Source organism: Lutjanus erythropterus, chromosome 14 (assembly GCF_056507025.1).
Source record: "Lutjanus erythropterus isolate fLutEry1 chromosome 14, fLutEry1.hap2, whole genome shotgun sequence".
Classification (NCBI taxonomy): domain Eukaryota; kingdom Metazoa; phylum Chordata; class Actinopteri; order Lutjaniformes; family Lutjanidae; genus Lutjanus; species Lutjanus erythropterus.
Window position 1 is genome coordinate 32,175,483 of NC_139330.1, and position 19,496 is coordinate 32,194,978.

The 19,496-nt window shown below is 38.0% G+C and overlaps 1 protein-coding gene across 2 annotated transcripts in view; it reads right to left on the bottom strand.

Moving 5' to 3' along the window:
- Positions 1-19,496, bottom strand: part of atrnl1a (attractin-like 1a) — a 406,244-nt gene that overhangs the window by 180,375 nt on the left and 206,373 nt on the right. The gene's annotated exons all lie outside the window — the stretch shown is intronic.

A 19,496-nucleotide genomic window follows, 5' to 3' on the forward strand; every position in this document is an offset into this window, starting at 1 on the left:
CTGGCTCAAATATAAGACTATTTTATTTATTTTTTTTACTGGAAATTACATGTGAGGACTAAACAATTACTTTCGTCATCATCCTTTTGAATGGAGAGATCATCAGTTTAACACCAGCTCTTACAGAGAGTGTTGCATTATGGGCTTTGCAGTATCTTCTTTTTTTAGCCATCTGGGGGAAACAGAAAGTTTTACCTTTTAAGCTGAAAATGCAAACTTGTTTGTAATATTATCATTCATTTGGAGTCATTTTTCTGGCCACCACTCCAAAACACACTCTTTTTGCTCTGTTTTTGGTCTCTACCACCTCCTGAGTGAAAGCTTTTTCCCAGAAAACAACTGCCTGCTGCAGCCAAAAACAACGCTGTGAGAGCAGTGACAGTGAACCACAACAGCCATAGAGTTAAATAATGAGCTGAAACTCACTATAAAGCTCTGTAAAGACAAAAGAAGCTGCAGGACCGGTTGATAATTTTGATAATTCTGTACACTGTAAAAACATAAAGTACAAAACGCCTCATTTCTGGCACATGAATCTCATTTTTTGTCTGACGAGAAAAATAATCAAGCAAGCAAGTTTTGCACTACAAAAGTATTCTCACTGGAAATATACATATATATGTATACATATATAAATAATTTTTTGCTAACTGTAAATATAAAATAAAGATAGAAACCTTACAGCCAGCTCAATAAAGAGACCACATTTCTCATTTTAAGTAAATATGTTTTAAATGAGTGAAATATTTGGTTTTGTTCTTACAGGTGTTCAGGTGTTCCTTCCGGCTTGCTTTTGACTAGTGATAACCAGTCTTCAACTGTCTCTACTGCAAAAATCCCAGTGAGGAGCTCAAAAAGTTGGAAAGAGTTTGTCAAAAGCGCCCTTCAATGAATGAACAGGAGGCATTTGTTTAACTTCAGTCATTTCTAATAAAGTTTTGAAGGCCCAGTGCTTTTTTTGAAACAAAGGTTAAGTTTAAGAAGGAACTTTTGGAGTTTCTAGTTTGATCTGAACCAAATTACAGGTGCTAAACCTCCAGCCGAATGGCTCAGACTTTTGGACCAATCACAGGAAGGGCCACAACAAAACAAAATGAGTCGCGGTAGCATATGGGGCAGGGAGCAAGGGACCGAATGTCTGACATTTGTTCCAACATCTTTATAAAGAGGATGAAAGAAAGAGGAATTGAACTGTGCTGACAAACCAATCAATTACACACAGGAGATGCAGCGCATGTAGGTGACGACGACAGCATGATGACATGTATAGTCCTTCAGTTTGCTTGCATAATTGCAATATCAAACCAAAACTAATCGATGTACACAGATTTGCCAATCATCTTAGACACAAGGAGGTGGTCTTAGATAAATACAGTATAGTGAAGAACTCTTTACCTTACGTGTACCAGGAGCTCAATGGAAGTTATTGAAATATATGTAAGTAGTTTATTCATCTCTAAGACTGAAATGACATCAGTGTTAGGAGGGTAACTGTTACTAATGTAATAAGCAAGTGTTTGATGTGGAGCTTCTGCAGCACAGTATGATGACTGTACAGAAGGTAAACTAGAGGAAATGCTGCAGAAATAAAGGGGTCAGAAAAATGACTACAGATGGGAATTCTCTAACACAGACTAACAAACAATGAAATAACTACAAATACATAAAAACAGCAGCTGTATTCCTTTTTTAGACAATATAATTGTTTTGAGATTGGGGGTCAGCTCACTGTTCATGGGCAATGTTTTTTTTAATCTTCAAACTAGAACTGCAATTACCTCAGGAGAAAGTGTGAGAATAAGAGTCAGGGACTGAGGGAGGAGACAGAGGAACAAGATGAGAGGAACAGAAATGACGTAAAGAGGACTCCAAGGACTCCAGTTCTATAGTCCAGTCATTACGAAGGTCTACGGTGGCCCTTCAGGGACAAGTCCACGAGCTGTGACAGCAATGGGCTGCCTTTTATTTCCCTAACCCTGAACTCAGGGCTGCTTGTTAAAAGCTGGAGTGAAAGAAAGTGTTTGGCTAATCAATAAGGGAAAGGGAGAGCAGGAAAAACGGAGAGAAGGGAGAAAGACAGAGCAGAGGGAGTCCAACGCAGGTGAAAAAGACAAGAAAAAGAGGACAGGAACTGAGGCAGAAGATGAATGGAGGAGTGGGAGATGATGAGAGCGAGAGCGGGAGAGGGGACGACGGTGGGTAAAGATAAAGCAGCGGGAATCAGTTCATTTATTCTTCTCACTTCATCCTCATCAGGGCTGCAGGCTGCTCATATACACTGGGTTGAAGGTGGGAAGACGAGCTTGGAAAACGAGTTCATCACTGGGACAACACTGATGGACACTCAGTCCTGGCTACAGCTGCTTAAAAGAGCCATTTTTCCTTCCCTAAAGGTTCATCCTCTACTCACTATTAAACATACTAGCTGCACCAACCTTTTTTTTTCCTCTTGAACCTTTGACCCAAACCACAATAACATCTGGGTGTGGTCAGGTGTGGACAGTTTGTCATGTGAATGGTACCCACTACCAGCTGAAAGAGTCGCACCTCATCCATGACACCCCGAGGTTTCAACATAGTATAAAGTGGGAGAGAGTGCACATTCAGGAATCGCATCTGTGACAACATGTGATGTATGTAATGTCATATCACTACTGTAACACCAAACAAGGCCTTATTCTAGACCTACCAAAGTAGTTTTTGTCCTTAAAGCGACCCAAACAGTTTCACAGTGTTAATCACGTGTTCAAAAAGGCTGTCTGGCTTTGTCAGATACAGCAGCTAAAGGGTACGTTGTGCTTCATTCAAACACCAAGGGACGATGACAAATCATCAGTATGCGATGAGTTGAGATGACATCACCACTAGCTAGTGGTGTGAGTCAGATTATTAGATTAGATTATTAAAGACAATATTCAGCCTCACTAGATGTCAGCAAACATCTGTTTACTACATAAAGATACAGTGTTGTAATGCAAATGAAATAACGCTCTCTTTCTGTGTGTTGTACTTTGAGCATCTCTGTGTCTGCAGCCCAGCTGCATGTGCATGTTGGTTCATGAGTCCCTCTGAATTTCAGGAGTCTCCAACCAGACACAACATGGCAGCCACTGGCCACAGTAATTCTCATACTACAGCTAAACCGATGTGGTAAATAGTCTTCATAAATACACTATTTACAAATGACCTTGAGAAATTTCTGGTGTAAAATGGTTGTGAACTGGCTAGTCTTGATGATGCCATGATAGATAGTTATATTAAACTTATGGTATTAATGTACACAGATGGCACACAGATGACACCAATCATGCTTTATGCCTGTGAGGTTTGAGGGTTTGAGAAAACAGGTAATTTAGAGAAGCTACATCTGAAATTCCTCAGGTATATTCTGAAAGTTAAAATGTAATAATATGATATTTGGAGAGCTATATCCTCCAAAGAATATATCCATTATGTGTTTGTATTAAAAAGAGAGTTATTGGCTATTTAGGGAGTTTATTGAGAGGACAGGAAACAAAACAAAGCTGGACTTTGTATAGTTGTAGTGTATCACCATGGACCACATCTGTTGAGTGAATATTAGATGAATGAAGCTTCTCATACTTTTGGCTGAACCAGAGGTGTGATAAAATCAATTGGCTGAAGTTTACAGTTGAGCAGAGGTTAAAAGATCAGTTCCTTCTGAACTCCAGAGTACGTCATCATGTGATCTATACTGTGAATTTAAAGATTAATTTAAGTTTGAAAAGTATCTACTCTGTGAAAACAGAAGGTACCCCCAGGATTTCTGCAACTTTTTAGTTTCCAATCACAGAATTCCAAAGATGACAGGAAGATATAAAGGACTGGAAAGGGATAAAAGGTTTTGTACTTTATGTAATGATAAATTGTTGGGGGATGAATCATGTTTTGTTTGATTCTAAAAATTCAACTATTGTTGAGTTTTGAAGGAGGAGTTGGTAAAATTAGGTGTTTTTGAGAAATGTCCTGCCTTTATTTAAATGACCAAGTTTGTCATATTGATCTATTCTTGTCGTTTACCACTGTGTTGTTGTTTTATTTTATGTTTGTACTACATACCATGTTGTGTATTCTAGAGTAATTGAATAAACTTGAAACATATTTGATTATTTACAACATTGCCTTGTTTGTCGGTTTGATTTGAGTTGGCTGTTTCCAAGCAAGACAAAAACTGACGGTCGCCTGGTTCAATTACAGCCACGAATTATAGCTAAAGGGTACGCTAAACTCTGTTTATGAAAATATTTTAGGTGATATGCAATGTAATAATAGAATCTTGATTCATATTTTATCAACAAAGTTATTTTGACAGTTTGATTTGTTCAGAGGCCTATATTCTCCCCAACTTAAAATCCCTTAATTACCAACACAAGTAAATGAAAATTAATAATGAATAATAATACAATTAAATACTCTACACTTCCAAAAGAAAAGCAACTTTTCTGTATACATATATATATATATATATATATATATATATATATATATATATATGAAAAGTTGCTTTTCTTTGTATATTGGACAACTATACAGAGTCTAGCAGATGTAAGGGAGTAAAATATTATTCATCAAATCAGTAATTTGTGAAGCGCAATTAAAAAATGATTCCCTCAAGTTACAAATTGTTATGTGTAATATACTGCGGAGGACTGAAGTGTGTGATTCCCTCAATTTGGTAATTAATTCTCTCATATTAATAATTCTCTACCTTGAAATAGTAAATTATGCTGTCATATTAGTTCACTTACTTCTCTGTTATGAAAGGCAGCAACAAGCCTTTAATAAGGCATTTCAAAGATTGCAAACACAATCTTGTGTTCAGCAGCCAAAACCTTAAGAATATCTAATTATTTTAGTACAAGATCAAAATCAAAGTATATTAAATTCAAGCAGTTAAAATGGAGAATGTTGAGAGATGACAAATGAATGATAATTACATTTACAGCATGTAATGAAGATGGACATTAAATGTGTTTAAATGACTTTTAATGCATCTTATTGTGATTGTTTGGAGTAGTTTGTGTTTTCTCTGTCAAACAAGTTTAAAGTGTTCCCAGACAACTGTACAGTAGACTATTATACAGAGATTTGAGTTGAACGTATGGACCCTACAATACACACATCTATTGCTTGTGTTCCTACAATAAGCAACAACATTTAGGACACACATGTTAACATCAGTATGTTAATACATGTAAGTGTGAATTTTCCAGGGACTGAAATGTGTTTACCACACACTCTTCCTCTGCACTGCATATTCATGAGGACCTAATGACCAAAGTGAGGCAGTTGCCAAGTGCCGCCTCCACCTACATGGTATGCAAATGAGTCCGGCACTGCCATATGTGTGCACTTGTTAGGAGAGCTCACAGATGTAGCTCCTTTTAACAGGTGCTTAAGACCCACTTCTGCATCAATCTGCGGCTCAGACACGATGAACAAACTGCAGCGAAAACACAACATGATCTAATCCCAGAACAGTCAGAAAGCCTTTCCACTTGACACTTATTAGTCTGATTTTCATTTGTTGCACTGTTTGATTTCTGTTCACTGTGGAATCCGTAATATCATCTTCCACGGTGCCATGTTCAATTATATCGCTCCCTAATCAGTCAGTAACTCACTAAAGTCTGATCAAACAGTCAGTTGACAGTGTTATAACTGAAAATAAAAAGCTTGTAAATGCCTCCTTAAATAGAGTGCTGCAGGGATGACAGGTTTTGGTAGCTCAGCCCACAGGCAGCATTACTCTGGTTCCCTCCATAACAAACCAATGACATTTTTTCACGGGGTTGTCCATTTTGGATTAATGTAGAAAATAAATTCTGTGGCAAACAAAAGTTTACAATACTGACATGTTTTGTTCAGTAAGATAATTCTCACAAATGAACACCAATGTTATGATTTTTGTTATATAAATGCAACCACCATATGTAAAAAGCTAACAACAGGCTATAAACTATATACATACAACTATATATATATATATATATATATATACACTATAAACTACACCATGGTGACCACCAGTAACTGTTCTGTGTGAAGATGTTTAAAGTCCTCAACATCCTCTGTAGTTTCATTTATTTTAGGACAAGTAATGTCTTTAGAATTTTAACTGGGGCATTTACTGATGTATTTTATGTTGCAGAACAAAACATGAAAATCTCTTGAGCTAATTTCAGGCACCTCACCAAAAACCCAATGACTTTGTGACAAGGGAACTGGAGATGAAAATGCTAACTCTTTTCCAGAATTTAGGATTTATTCCTGCAGCACTCTGTGAGCTCAAAGTGCGAATTATGTGTTCATGCAGTATAGATCATGCAGTTTGGAAATATCAGGTCACATTAAGTGTTAATTATTACTTCATAATTGTGTAAAAGATTTTAAAATTATATAATAAATTCATTTACAATATATGACAACATCAAATTACACCACTATTACAGGTAGTTAATGTGATGTTTCTAAATGCAAACAATTTAGCATTAAAATTGCTTCATATGCTGCCATACAAGAGCATTTTTTTTATTTTATTCATACCATTAGCAAGTAATATGTTGTTTCAGATTGAATTAGAAAAAAATCACTGGGTTACATCATAAGTGTCACATTCAACTGTATCATCCCTTACATCATAAGATAATATATTTAACGCTATCTAGTAACAGTTTTAGATTAAATTTGTTGTCATTCAGCGTGGAGAAATGTCTTAACATTTAGAAAAAATAATGGCCACCCAGGAAATTTAGTCAAACATTTACAGCAGGATGCATGAGATTTGCAGAAAAGGGATCGAAACTAACTTTTAACCACCTGAGCACGACACAAAAGCTCTGCATGTTCAACTGAAAAACAATGATTTCAGTCCCAAATTTTGCTGTTTTGAATGTGCGTGACCACATCGCACACACCCTGTATGTATTCCCACGCGGTCGGCCTAAATTGCCCTGATGTTGCTGCTGACTTCCTGTCGGGTTAAATGGGCAGCACTCAGCCTTTCCTCTTCTCTCCCACTCTATGGAACATAATACTGCCTCACTGAGATGCATCAGATAGACCCTGCTCCTCCTCCTCCTCCTCCTCCTCCTCCTCCTCCTCCTCCTCCTCCTCTTCTGTGTGTGTGTGTGTGTCTGTGTGTGTGTGCGCTGGTCAGACGGTTAACTGTTTCAACTTCTGTTTTAATCCAATATAGGACACTTTGTCACTGACATGATTAGAGAGGGTGTCTGTGTGTGTGTATTCGTGTGTGTGCGTGTGTGTCAGATATCTGATTAGGAGAGGCATCCTATTTAATGATGGCAGGCACAGAGGATAAATAAGTGACTGAGCACTGAGTGGCAAATCAAATCAACCGACCAATCACGCCGGCCCTGAGCTCATCTGCAACAAAATGGCTGCTCACCTCTGACAGAAGGCTTTTAATCAGCCGGCCTATAGGCTGTGATGCATGGAGGGACGAAGAGAGGGAGTCAGAAGATGCAGACAGGCGGAAGTGGAAACGGGAGAAAAGAACGTGTGTTGTTCAGCAAAAATTACAAACGAGGACTTAAACAAGCAGAACGCGTGTTTTGTTCCCTGCTGTCAATTCTAATTCAGCGTCTCTGAAACATAAAGAGTGGAGACAAAGGGCCGTTCATCGCGGTCGATTTTCGAAGTTATTACAGCCCTTTCTTGTCGAGATAACATTTTCTGCTAAATTACAAACAGAGATGTTCAAATTAGAAACAGTTACGGTCTCGAGTTATACAACTTCTGGCTAAATTAACAGTTAGTTCTTTCAAAACAGAAAGATGAAGAGAGAAACTGGGTCATGTTCCCATAATGTTTGTGGGCTCAATCAATAAAACATGATTTTTTGATTAGAAACGAATCCAGGCCGGTCCTAGTTTGTGGAAAAATGGTGTCGAAATGAACAAATTACAGTGATGATCTATATTTGCCTGTGACATATTTTGTGTCTCTATTTATTTTTACATTTATATACAGTTCAAATTAAAAATATGATTTCCTGCACTTACATAATTGAAGTTTCTTTGTTAAATGAGACTTTCAACATTTGCAGAATATTAAGTATAATAAAAGTAAAGCTCTAAAACTCTACATCGTAAAGCTATAAACTCAAGGGCATAAATCTCATCACAGTTTAGGAGGAGAGGGTCAGTGGTGAAATTTCAAAAATTCTGGACAACTCGGAGCAGAGGGAGGAGAAGTCGAGCAGAGCGCAGCGGAGCCGCTGTCTCTCTTTTGATTGCAGTTTGTGCTTATTGCATGAACTTTTAGCACTAGCCGAGAGGAGTAGAAAAAGCCCCAACGTTTTAGCCCCAACTCTTGTGTTAAAAAGTTCAGTATGAGAACATAGGTCAGCTCAATTTATGTGAATTATTCACTTTAAAATACCCTCTGCTCCTGCCAGTTTTTATACTGGATAGCTGTTCAACCAAACTCCATTCTAAAAGTGGGTGTTTAATAGCAGGGATGTGTGTTTTTTCCACAGTGAAAACATTAGTTACACCATCACTAAGACTCTTTTTTGATTGACTTCAATCTACAGGCACAATCAGCACACGCCCTCCAACAACGGGACTGAAAGTGAGTCAGATCGCCACCTTGCAAATATATAAGCCTTTGTTCAAAAAATAAATAAATAGATAAATAACGTTTTTAATAATTTGAGTTTTCTCTTATAGTCATAAATATTGACACTGATCCTACAACAGAAAGTGAATGTAACTTTCCCTTTGGTTTATTCTAATGAATTCTTGTTAATTATTCTGCAGGGGAGAACAGGGTAAGATGAACACTCTTTATATTATAAACTATTATGTCCAGAAAAATAAAATTTTTATCTAATGATAAAGTGATGATTGTCTGACCCATGCTTTGCTATCATTCTTAAACTCAGGTCTGTTTTCTTCTGCTTTTGGATAATGTAAACATTTATTATTCACAATACTTTGTACTTTATTTTGGAGTTTGCATGTCTGATTTGTGCCTCAGTATGAACCCCAACTCTTTTTCAACTGAGGCATATTTGTCCATAATTTCCTGTGTTTGAAGTAAGCTGCCAAAGGGGTCCTGAATAATGTCCAGGCTGACGCTGTAACTCGCCCTCACATACATTCAAACCAGGAACATGCTGGTTAATGTCGTGTCATGATGGTGAATGCAGGAGACCGAGGACGAAGGTGCAAGGTCAGCGTGACAGAACCAATCAAAATCTGTTCCGGCAGAACGACCGATCCCAACACCTCCCCCTGCCTTACAACCAGCCCTCGACTAACCAGCTGACGTCAGGGCGCCGCCGGGGAAACACTCACTGGTCACATTAGTGCGAGTGCATATATTGTACGCGTCTAGTTTTAGACCTGCTGGGTGAGGACGTTTTTCAGTGAGGACTTTGATGCGTCCATGAGACTGTTTTCACCCTTTCTCCAAATTTGTTGCGTTTTCAAATTTGAAGAATGTCTTAACTTGAGATTAACTTCTCTACATGCATGATTTTTCACCCATTGTGGGGGCCTTTGTTTTTTTTTTGTTTTTGTCTGTCAATATACTTGTCTCTTTACTATATGTTCTTAATTTGCTAAAAATTCTGTCCACTGACTACTGTATTGTTCCTCTTTGCTAATATTAGAAATTGGCTTTGTCGCAATCAGTGTTCATGGTCAAAGTAATTGTTCAGATTTTTTTTGAAGTGAGATTTTATAATGTGCTTATCCATAAACAGTGTATTACCTACAGTAAATAATGTCAATTAACATAAACGAGCACAGGAGTTGAAACTGCAAAGTCACATACATACAAGGTTAAATTGCTGTTTTTGTCAAAGGAGTCCAGTAGCTTTGAAGAGAACATATTTATATATATATACATATATATACATGGGGGGAGAGAGAGAGAGAGAGAGAGAGAGAGAGAGAGAGAGAGAGAGAGAGAGAGAGAAAGTCTGGAAGCACGGTAAAGCCATGAGAATAAACTAAATATAGTATGCACCTAAAATTATGTTAGTGCAGGTACCAGATGACCAGATGTAACCAGCGCAACAATAAGTCTTGCCTGGGGCAAGTAAAATGTCATGTTAGGCAAGTAAATCTGGCAACTCACTTGTCTGACCAGGCAAATGGTAAAAAAGAAATAAACTTTAGATTTTCTGTTTATTTTTACATTACACTGAATGTCCTTGGGTTTTGGACTGACAAACAAGACATTAAAAGACATCACCTTGGACTATGTGGAAGTGCGATGGACAACTTTCACTATTTTCAGACATTTTATACATCCTGCAGCCCTAGATTAAATATTAAAATCAACTATAATCTTTGATAACTGCTAATAAATACAGCTGTTTTTATGTCAGGAAGGAAAATTTGACTTTAGGCAGTAGACTGCCCAATCATGCAAGTAAAAAAAAAAAAATAAATAAATAAATAAATTAACGCTGAGTCTGAATGTTCTTAGGTTTCCAGATCTGCTCGGGGTCCTGACAGACATGATGGCTGTACGTCAGAAAATAAAGATGCCATACACAAACAAATACAACACATGACACAATGCTTATGCCATTTTAGCACTGTAACAATAAGTAACTGATTGATTTTGTAAAAGACAGTATTCTCATATATTATATGTTCACATTAGCTAACAATAGCTAACAAAATAAGACAAGATGAAACTCGATCAAACGTTTTGTTGTATCGTCATATGTGGAATTTTGTAAAGAAAACAAAAGGTGAACATGACTGTGAAAATACATGTATTCGTCCCTAACATTGACAAATCTCCTTTCAGACACTCAGCCAATCATAATACAGATGTCATCGGTGTAAACAGGATGCTGAGCAGATCTGGCAGGCCGAGCACATCTGGTACACCAGTACTCCTGTTGTTTCCCTGAACTGTGGGTGTGTCAGCCACCATCTCTGATTGGCAATACACTGACTGTGAATAAGTACTTCATACAACCACACTTTAAAAATGCTGAACTATTCTTTTAAACAACAAACAAACAATGTTGACTGTGAGCAGAGAATAAGCCCAAAGTCTCTGGTGCTAAAGTCACAGGGTTTGTATGACCGAACATTCACCCTGGACTCTTAAAGCCTTTCATGCAACTTCCTCCCTTCCTATGAACAGCAGGCACTGGGAGGTCATTATTAGAGGTTGCTTCTCAGAAATACAGGGGTCGTTTGAGGGTTTTGACCTAATGACTAGTTAAGTACGGTCTTAGTCAGAAGGAAAGAACCAAATGGAACACAGAAGTGTACTTTAGCCAAGCAACAATTCAAACCACAGGCAGCATGGTTGCAGTATGACAGATGTATAAAAAGTTTAACATCATTAGCTCTACTTTGTGGGTCGAAATGCTTTTACACAAGGGGCAAATGTCATTTGTTTTTTGGTAAAGACATGAAGAGGATAACAGGATAAGAGAAAGGAGATAAATAAAGAAATGAGAGAGGGGTACATGTGTTATCAGTTAGGCAGTGCCCTGAGTCTGTCGGAGAGTCACCAGCAGCCTTCAGTCCAGCACAGGCCTGAGGTGCAGGTGGCCCAGGGGTCTCTGTGAATTAGAGGCGGACCTGACATCCAGACCATGGGAAGTGAGTATGTATAGCTGTGTGTGTGTGTGTGTGTGTGTGTGTTGGTGTTTCTGTGTCACAAACAATAATGTCAACTTTGGTGTTAACACAGGCTGCCAGAATTTCACACATGAACAGCTAAAGGGTCAGTTCAGTAAGACTCTGAGAGTCGATAGATTACAAAGCAGTGCCTGAAAAGCTGACATTTTGATTTCATGTTTTTGAGTCGCCTAAGAAGAGAATCTGTAGATTGACCAAAATAGATTGTCCTCAGGATTTTCATTTCATAGTACTATTTATCTATCTAGATAGTTTTGATGTGAGTTGCAGAATTTTGGAGATATCAGTCATAGAGATGTCTGCTCTCTCTACAGCTTAATAAGGCTAAATGGCACTTGGCTTGTTTTCCTCAAAACACAAACACACACACACACACACACACACACACACACACACACACACACAAAAAAAAAAAAAAAAAATCAAAAACCAATGTCTTTTTCCAAAAATCATGACCCGGTTAAACAAGATATTCCACAGATCTGAGCAGTTTCATGTCAGAACTACTTTCTTCGTGGAGTAGAATCTACCAGAGCTACTTTCTTTTTATTAAAAAGAAATTTGTGAAACTGCTTGCATTAAATTGGAGAGAAGGCAAACATTTTAACAGTTGATATCTCCAAAAATCTGTAGCTTACAACTGCAACTTTTCTTTTCTTTTTTGTTAAAATTAAATTATGAAAATAGCTATAAAAACAATCTCTATAAATTTCTTTGAAAACCTGATTCAATTCAATGATTCATTTCTTATTTTCCTTTTTATTTTTGTCATATACAGAATAGATATGAAATGATCACTGCTGATTAATATGTATGTTGACAATGTCAAGACACTGGCATGGACTAGGTCCCATCGTAAAAGACCTTTTAAGGGAAATGCTGCAGTATGCACAAAATTTGTAGGATTCCGCCATGAATATTCACAGCAGATTCCTAGACCTTCAGCAATTTCTCTCTTAATTGGTCAAGGAGAAGGACTGACATGAAGACGAAAAGGTCAGAAGGGCATCTAGATCATTTGAAATCATCCCCCCAGGGAGAAATGAATAACTATTCCGCATTTCCTGACGTCTTACCAGTAGTTGTTGAGCTCCATTGCTGTGAGGTATGTGTGTTTTGTCTCTTCCTCTCTCGTTGTCCTTCATGTTTGTACATGTGTGTTTGTGTGCACCTGTGTGTGTGTTTGTGTGTGTGCGCGCGCAGGTCTATTAGATCAAACATATCAGACCGGGTCATTACCAATTCTCAGGACAATTTCTCATCCTCGCCCAGTTCTGGCGTCGGAAGCCACCAAGGTCAAAAGACCGGACGCTGAGTGCTTCTCGTGTTACACACGGCCGCGTCTGACATGGCGGCGAGATAGGCCTCATTGTGGTAATTATCATATCACCTTTCAAGCAGTAGATATATGGAGCGCTGATAATGTAGCATTAATGGGAAATGCATATGAGGGGAGCAATCGATGGACAAATGACCCATAACGAGGTGCAGGACGCTCAGCAATAAACGCTAACATTTATATACAAAGAGCGACTGTGATAATACAAACTGAATAGGATTAAGTTTCCAAATTAGGCTTCCACTTAAAACCATGAGGTGAGCTTTAATGAAGTATATCTTGGGTTTCATAAAACATATCAATCGGAAACAAGAATCACCGCCTCACTGTCGTCTGTCCACACCAACTGCTCATGTTGCAGTTTTCACTAACGTCAATGAAGACTTTCAAGATACTTGATAAAATGTATTAAGTGTACTTACTTTCTTTTCTTTTCTTTTCTTTTCTTTTGTTATTGTTCGTGAATAAATTGCAGTGAGAAACATGTTTTCTTTACTTGGGGACTATTTTTCACAGAATGACCTTTGACCTTTTGGATATAAAATGTCATCATTTCATTTTATCCTATTAGCCATTTGTGTGAAAGTTTGTCAAAGTTCTTGAGTTATGCCCAAAAACGTGTTCGGTCACACTCACAGTGACCTTTAAGCACCAAATTCTAACCAGAGTCCAAGTGGATGTTTGTGCTGGGTGTAATGAAATTCCATCCACAGGAATGGGATGTACATGATGTCACAGCGACCTTGACCTCCTACCACCAAATTCTAATCAGCTCATCCTCGAGACTAAGTGGACATTTGTGCCAACTTTGAAGAAATTCTCTGAAGGCGTTGTTGAGATATTGTGTTCAAGAGAATGGGATGCATAGACATATGGACAACCCGAAAAAATGACCTACAGCTGCTGCCAACACAAATGAATTGCTGCAACATTTTACCAAGTGAATCGTCAAACCTTTATTTCTTGGTTCTAAGCGGGCTCTCAATCCAGGATCAGTGGAATTTTTCCCCACATAAAGAGCAAAGATGTCAAACCTTATGGCAGTAGAAAGGCAACCCATTCAGATTTACTCTCTGCTGTGTCCAATCACTTTTGACCTTCATTTTTTTGTCAGTGACCGTTTATTGAGATGACAGCTGTCTATGATGTAATGGCACATGATGGACAAACCATCAAACAGGTTTCATGGACTTCTTGATTGTCCACTTCTTCCTCATCATGGGATAACTGCTAATGTTAAACGTAGGATAAGTGAATCTAGACTAAGATAGTTGATTGTTCAGTCTCTTTCCCAGGTTGTCAAATACCCACGCTTTAGCCGAGCCGCTCAACAAAACAATGAGACAATGACAACAAAACAGTTGCCAAAATAAGAAGTCAAAGTATCTTGATCGTCCCCTGGTAGCTGGCTGCAGTGTAGGTCATAAATCCTGCCCCCACCATGTCGTCTATGTTATCAGATGGGACATGGACTAAACTAAAATATCAAAGCACAGGAATTAAGTTTTCCCAAAGATGGTTTCTGTCATTTTAGATTAGTTCTTATCACTCTGCTATATGTTCACATGCTAATTTTTTTCAGATGATTAGTTATTTGATATTATAAAAAGGGGGTTTCATGTCATGACTGACAGCTGAGCTGCTCATGATTGAGTCAGCTGAGTGTCTTTATACAGTCAGTGACTGCAACAGTATGACTGTACTTTTAGCGTTTTTGGATAACATGATGAACTGAGTCGTGGCCTGGGGTACACCAGGCTGACAATAACTGTCTGAGGATACATTTATTGTTAGTGTTAAATTTTAAATAATCCCTCCATTCAAGGTTCTTTCTTTGACATGTGCATTTCACCCTCAAGAATAAAATAAAAAGAAATTAAGTGAGCCTTTTACTTTAAATATCATTTAGAAATCAAATTATTCTAAATAAGTTTCACAGCGAGAAATCATTTCATATCTCCAAAGATTTTAATTCCATATTTTCCCTTTCCTATCTTTTACATAAATGTTTAAGTAATCAAGCAGCTACTGTCCATCCGTCCGTCCATCCATCCATCTGCTTTATGTCTTTATTCATCTCCAGACCTGCTGTCCTCCTCACTCAATCTGTCAATTAGGCACTCTCCATTTTCTCACCACTGGACATTTTGACTGCACGGGAGTCTCAACATCAGTTAGCCAGCCAGCCTGTCTTCACTCTCCCCTAATTTCTCCATTCTGTCACTTCTTGACTCCATCCATCAGCACACACCCCGCACCCTGCATGACAGTCATCTTAAAATATCACCGCTAAAAGTCTACTTCAATTTAATGGATCATAAGGCGGGAGCGTGAATATTTAGTGTGTGTGGCTGCCGCCTGGAGATTTAATCCGGTGCTGCATAATTGATGGAGAGACATTGGAAAACTCACAGATCATTAAATGTGATAGCAGATTTGCCAAACACTTTTCAGAATAGTTTATGCTCAACGTCCTGTCAGGTCTATATGTTTTGCAGAGACAGCTCCTGAAAACTGGAGATGATGAGGATGATGATGATGATGATGATGCAAACCATACTCTGTGCTTTACCTGGTTCATTCAAACATCTGCCTAAGTACTGACGCACTCAGGAAGGAGGTTCAGTAAAATAGCTCTGAGTTTCTTGCAGATAGTTTTTATTTCTGTTTGTTTCTTTTTATGAAGATTATGTGTTTGACCTTCAATAAAACAGTTTAAAAGCTGGTTCAAAAACAGCTCATTTTGCTGTTTAAACCATTTTTCAAGCATGTGTGGGCGTGTCAGCTCATGTTTGATTGACAGCTGCCACAGGAGTCCCAACACAGAAGGTAAGTAATGTACTGCTAGTAGTGTACACTATATTTAAAACATGTTCGCTGCGTTACTTTGTCGTCAGACAGAGTTTTCCAACAGGGAACTGAAGCTGCCATCTGTGCTCTTGTCACAGCGACCAGACTCCATGTACAGAAAGTCTTTTTACCTCGCAGGATGTGGGAGTTTTGGAAATTTGTGTAAATTAGTTAGTGTTATTGTTTGACTTCAGAGTTTTAACACGTTTGTTCAGGTCTGAACTAATGTTACTTGCTGCGAAATGAGGCAGCAGTAGACCAGCAGGGGGAAAATGACTGATTGAGCACAGACGGTGGCTTCAGTTCTCTGTCAGTGCAGGCTGTCCAACAGTAAAGTAAAGTGGGGAAAATGTTCTAAATAAAGCATACACTTAAAGTGATATTGATTTGGGCAGCAGGCTGAATCACTATTTGTGTTAAAGGAGTGATATAAAGTTTTCAGCTCCCTGTTGTTGAGTCGGCTCAGACCCAGAGAGCGGCTGCAGCAGCGGGAGCACAGAACTTCTGTTGCACCCATACAGTAACTGACATGGATTTTTTATGATTGGTTCGTGGAATTAATTTCATAAATTTGTAATAAATCTGAGCACATGAACATGTCCAATTTAAACCCAAAACAGGAAAGTGTACAAAAATTTAACTGCTTATAATTTGAATTTGGATTAAAATTCATTTCTAATACCTTTTATATGCTCAGTATTAGGTACATAAGACCCTAAATTACACGGTTAGACGACTGTTGTGGATTTGGGATTCCAGAAGCTTTAAACCTGGGAACTTATTTAATTAAAAGCATAAATTGTGCATCTTCAGATTTAGATTTTTAATTAAATTTTGTATTTTTTTATGTTTTATTAGTAATTTATATTAACATAATGTTGACATTTAAAACAGCCTTAATGTTCCCATCAAAAGTTTTTCCACTTGTATACAGTACTGCACATCTTATAGGTGGGAAATATTAGATTTTAAGAGTAAATACATTGTTTAAGTGGAGATATTAAATTTCATTAGTAATGACTGAAAAACTGGGGGAAAAAATTGGAAAATATTCCCTCAGCAAGCACAAGAAATATTACTTTGATACATGTTGGTTTATTGGAAACTGATGTGTGTCAAACACCAACTTTGAGTAACTACATTCTATAAATATTATAAGTCTTTGGCCTGTGCCAAGATGAACATGACAGTCTTTCTAATATCCTATTATACTAAACAGACGTGCATCATGTATTGTGTTATTCGCTGATTACTTTATTATTCCCAAAAGAAAACTGATTTACAGTGTGAACTCAGAAATAATAAAGCACAGAAATTAATAACAATTGAAGGCACGCACTTGCACAATGCAGTGAACTGAAAACTGGAGAGGACCACCCAGAAGTGCGATTGCAAAAAGTGTTGTTAAAGACTAAAGAAATAAAATGTATATTTAATTTTGTGAAACCAACAGAGTAAGTACTCTTTTTTCCTGGATTTAGATTTGTTAGAAATCTACAGTCATCCTCACCCTGGTATTCTCATTCCTGAGCACCTAATTCACATAAAAAGTCACCCTCTCCATCAACATCATCAACGCTGCCACCACCATCATCACCTAGATCAGCAGCAGAGTTCTCTTTCTGTCACATATTGTATTTATTAAGGCATCTGAAAACTCAAATCCACAATAGCCTTCTCACAATGTAATTTAGGATCTTTTGTACATAATAGTACATATCCAAAAAGCATTTTTGTTCACTTGTCTGTATTAGATTTGAATTAGGCGTGATTGTGGTTGGACATTTATTATGAAAATTCCACAATTAATTCCACAAAAAGATTATAAAAAGATCCACTACACTGTCCCACTCAAACAGGTGCAACAAAACTCCTCTGCTCCCACTGGCCTGATCTGCCTCTGAGTCTGAGCCAATTCAACAATGGGGAGCTGAAGCCATTATAGTCCTCCCGACTCCTTTGACACAAACAGTAATTTTATCTCTGAGAAATCAATATCAGTAAAAGTGTATGCTATATTTAGAAGATTTTCCCTGCTTTACTTTCCCTGCTGACCAGGAAATCAAGATGCTGTTCATGTTCTCTTCACAGCCTCCAAGAGTCCTTGGACAAAAGCAATACTTTTACCTCGCGATGTGTTAAAAGACGAAAGTCACACAATGACACAAACAAACTAACTGCAGGGTCTATGAGGTAAAATGACTGTTTTTGTCCGAGGAGTGAAGAGAACATAGATGGCAGCTTCAGAAGGGTGTCTGACGACAAATTTAAGTTGTGAAAATGTGTTAAATATAGTGTACACAACCGATATTGATCTTTTTAGGCGGCTAAAATACATTTAGTTGCTGCCCCCGTGTACAGCGGCCCACACACAGCAGTAGCTACATTGCTTAGCTTCTCTGTTGCGACGGCTGAGGGAGATGTCAATCAAATGAGATCTGCCGTGTCTACAAAGTCAGAGCTTTGTGGATACTTAATGATAAACTACACTTTGTATTAATTTTTACTATTTAAAGACACATTTCAATTTAAAAGGCTTTAAACAGAACAAGAAGTTGCAGTTTTTAAATTAGTAATGGCTTTTATCAAAGAGAAAATTGCTTTTAACTGTTGTAGCTATATCATATGTTCCTTATTAACTTACATTTGAACGGATTCTCTATGTAATATGTCTCAGTATTACACATTCTGCTGTTCTGCTAATTCAGCACTGAAATATTAAAGACTCTGCAGGCCCCCATAACTGTTTTCAGTTATTGTGGCTGATTAGACCTCTGCTCAGTTTGAAAGAGGACAGAACTATACTGGGAATAATACTAACAGGCTAAAAGGAGAATAAAGAGCAACACACATCAAAACATCATATTTCTCAACATGTTAAAGCTCATTCTCATTTGCTTTAGAGATTGGCACACTGCAGAGGACTGCATTGGGATCGTGAAGCAGGACCCAAAGCAAATCTCACGGGAACAGGAAGTTTTAACCTTGCTGCAGGTGAGAGCGGGTGATCAAACACTAAACTGTGTGTCCTTGGATTTAGCAAGTTAACCAGTAAATGGAGTCAAAAAATTGAAGATGAAAAGAAGATTAAAGTGGGCTTTTACAGCAAGGCAAGCCTGACATTTGAACACATTTGTCAGTTATTACTGACAAACACTTTGTTATCAGTTTTCTACCAAGCACGGCACGTCTGTGCCACAGTTCTGATCCGTCATCCACACGGCTACAAGCCCCACCAGCAGTGTTTCAGCAATGAAGCGTTTTGCGCACCTGATTATTTTTACTTGCTCAGATTTTGTTGATTAGGTCATCTTTCCTTGCTCTTTGTGCCTCTACCATGGATAAGCAGGGTAGATAGTTTCTCTTCTGTCTTTCTTTATGATTGTGAGTCTGCATGGGGTCTTTTATTTTGAAAATGAGCCAGACCTGACTTCCTGTCCATTTGATATGCTCTGTGCTAGTTGACATTGCATCCATCAAAAACAGACTCGCCGTGTATTTGAAGTGGAGTGGAGCAGAGAGCTGATGCACAGCCGTAACGTGATGCAGCCGCACCTCGTGGAATTTAGCAGTTAGTTACGACAAATTAGCAAAAGTATTTATGTACAACTGGCACAAATCTGGCACATACCTGAGGAAGA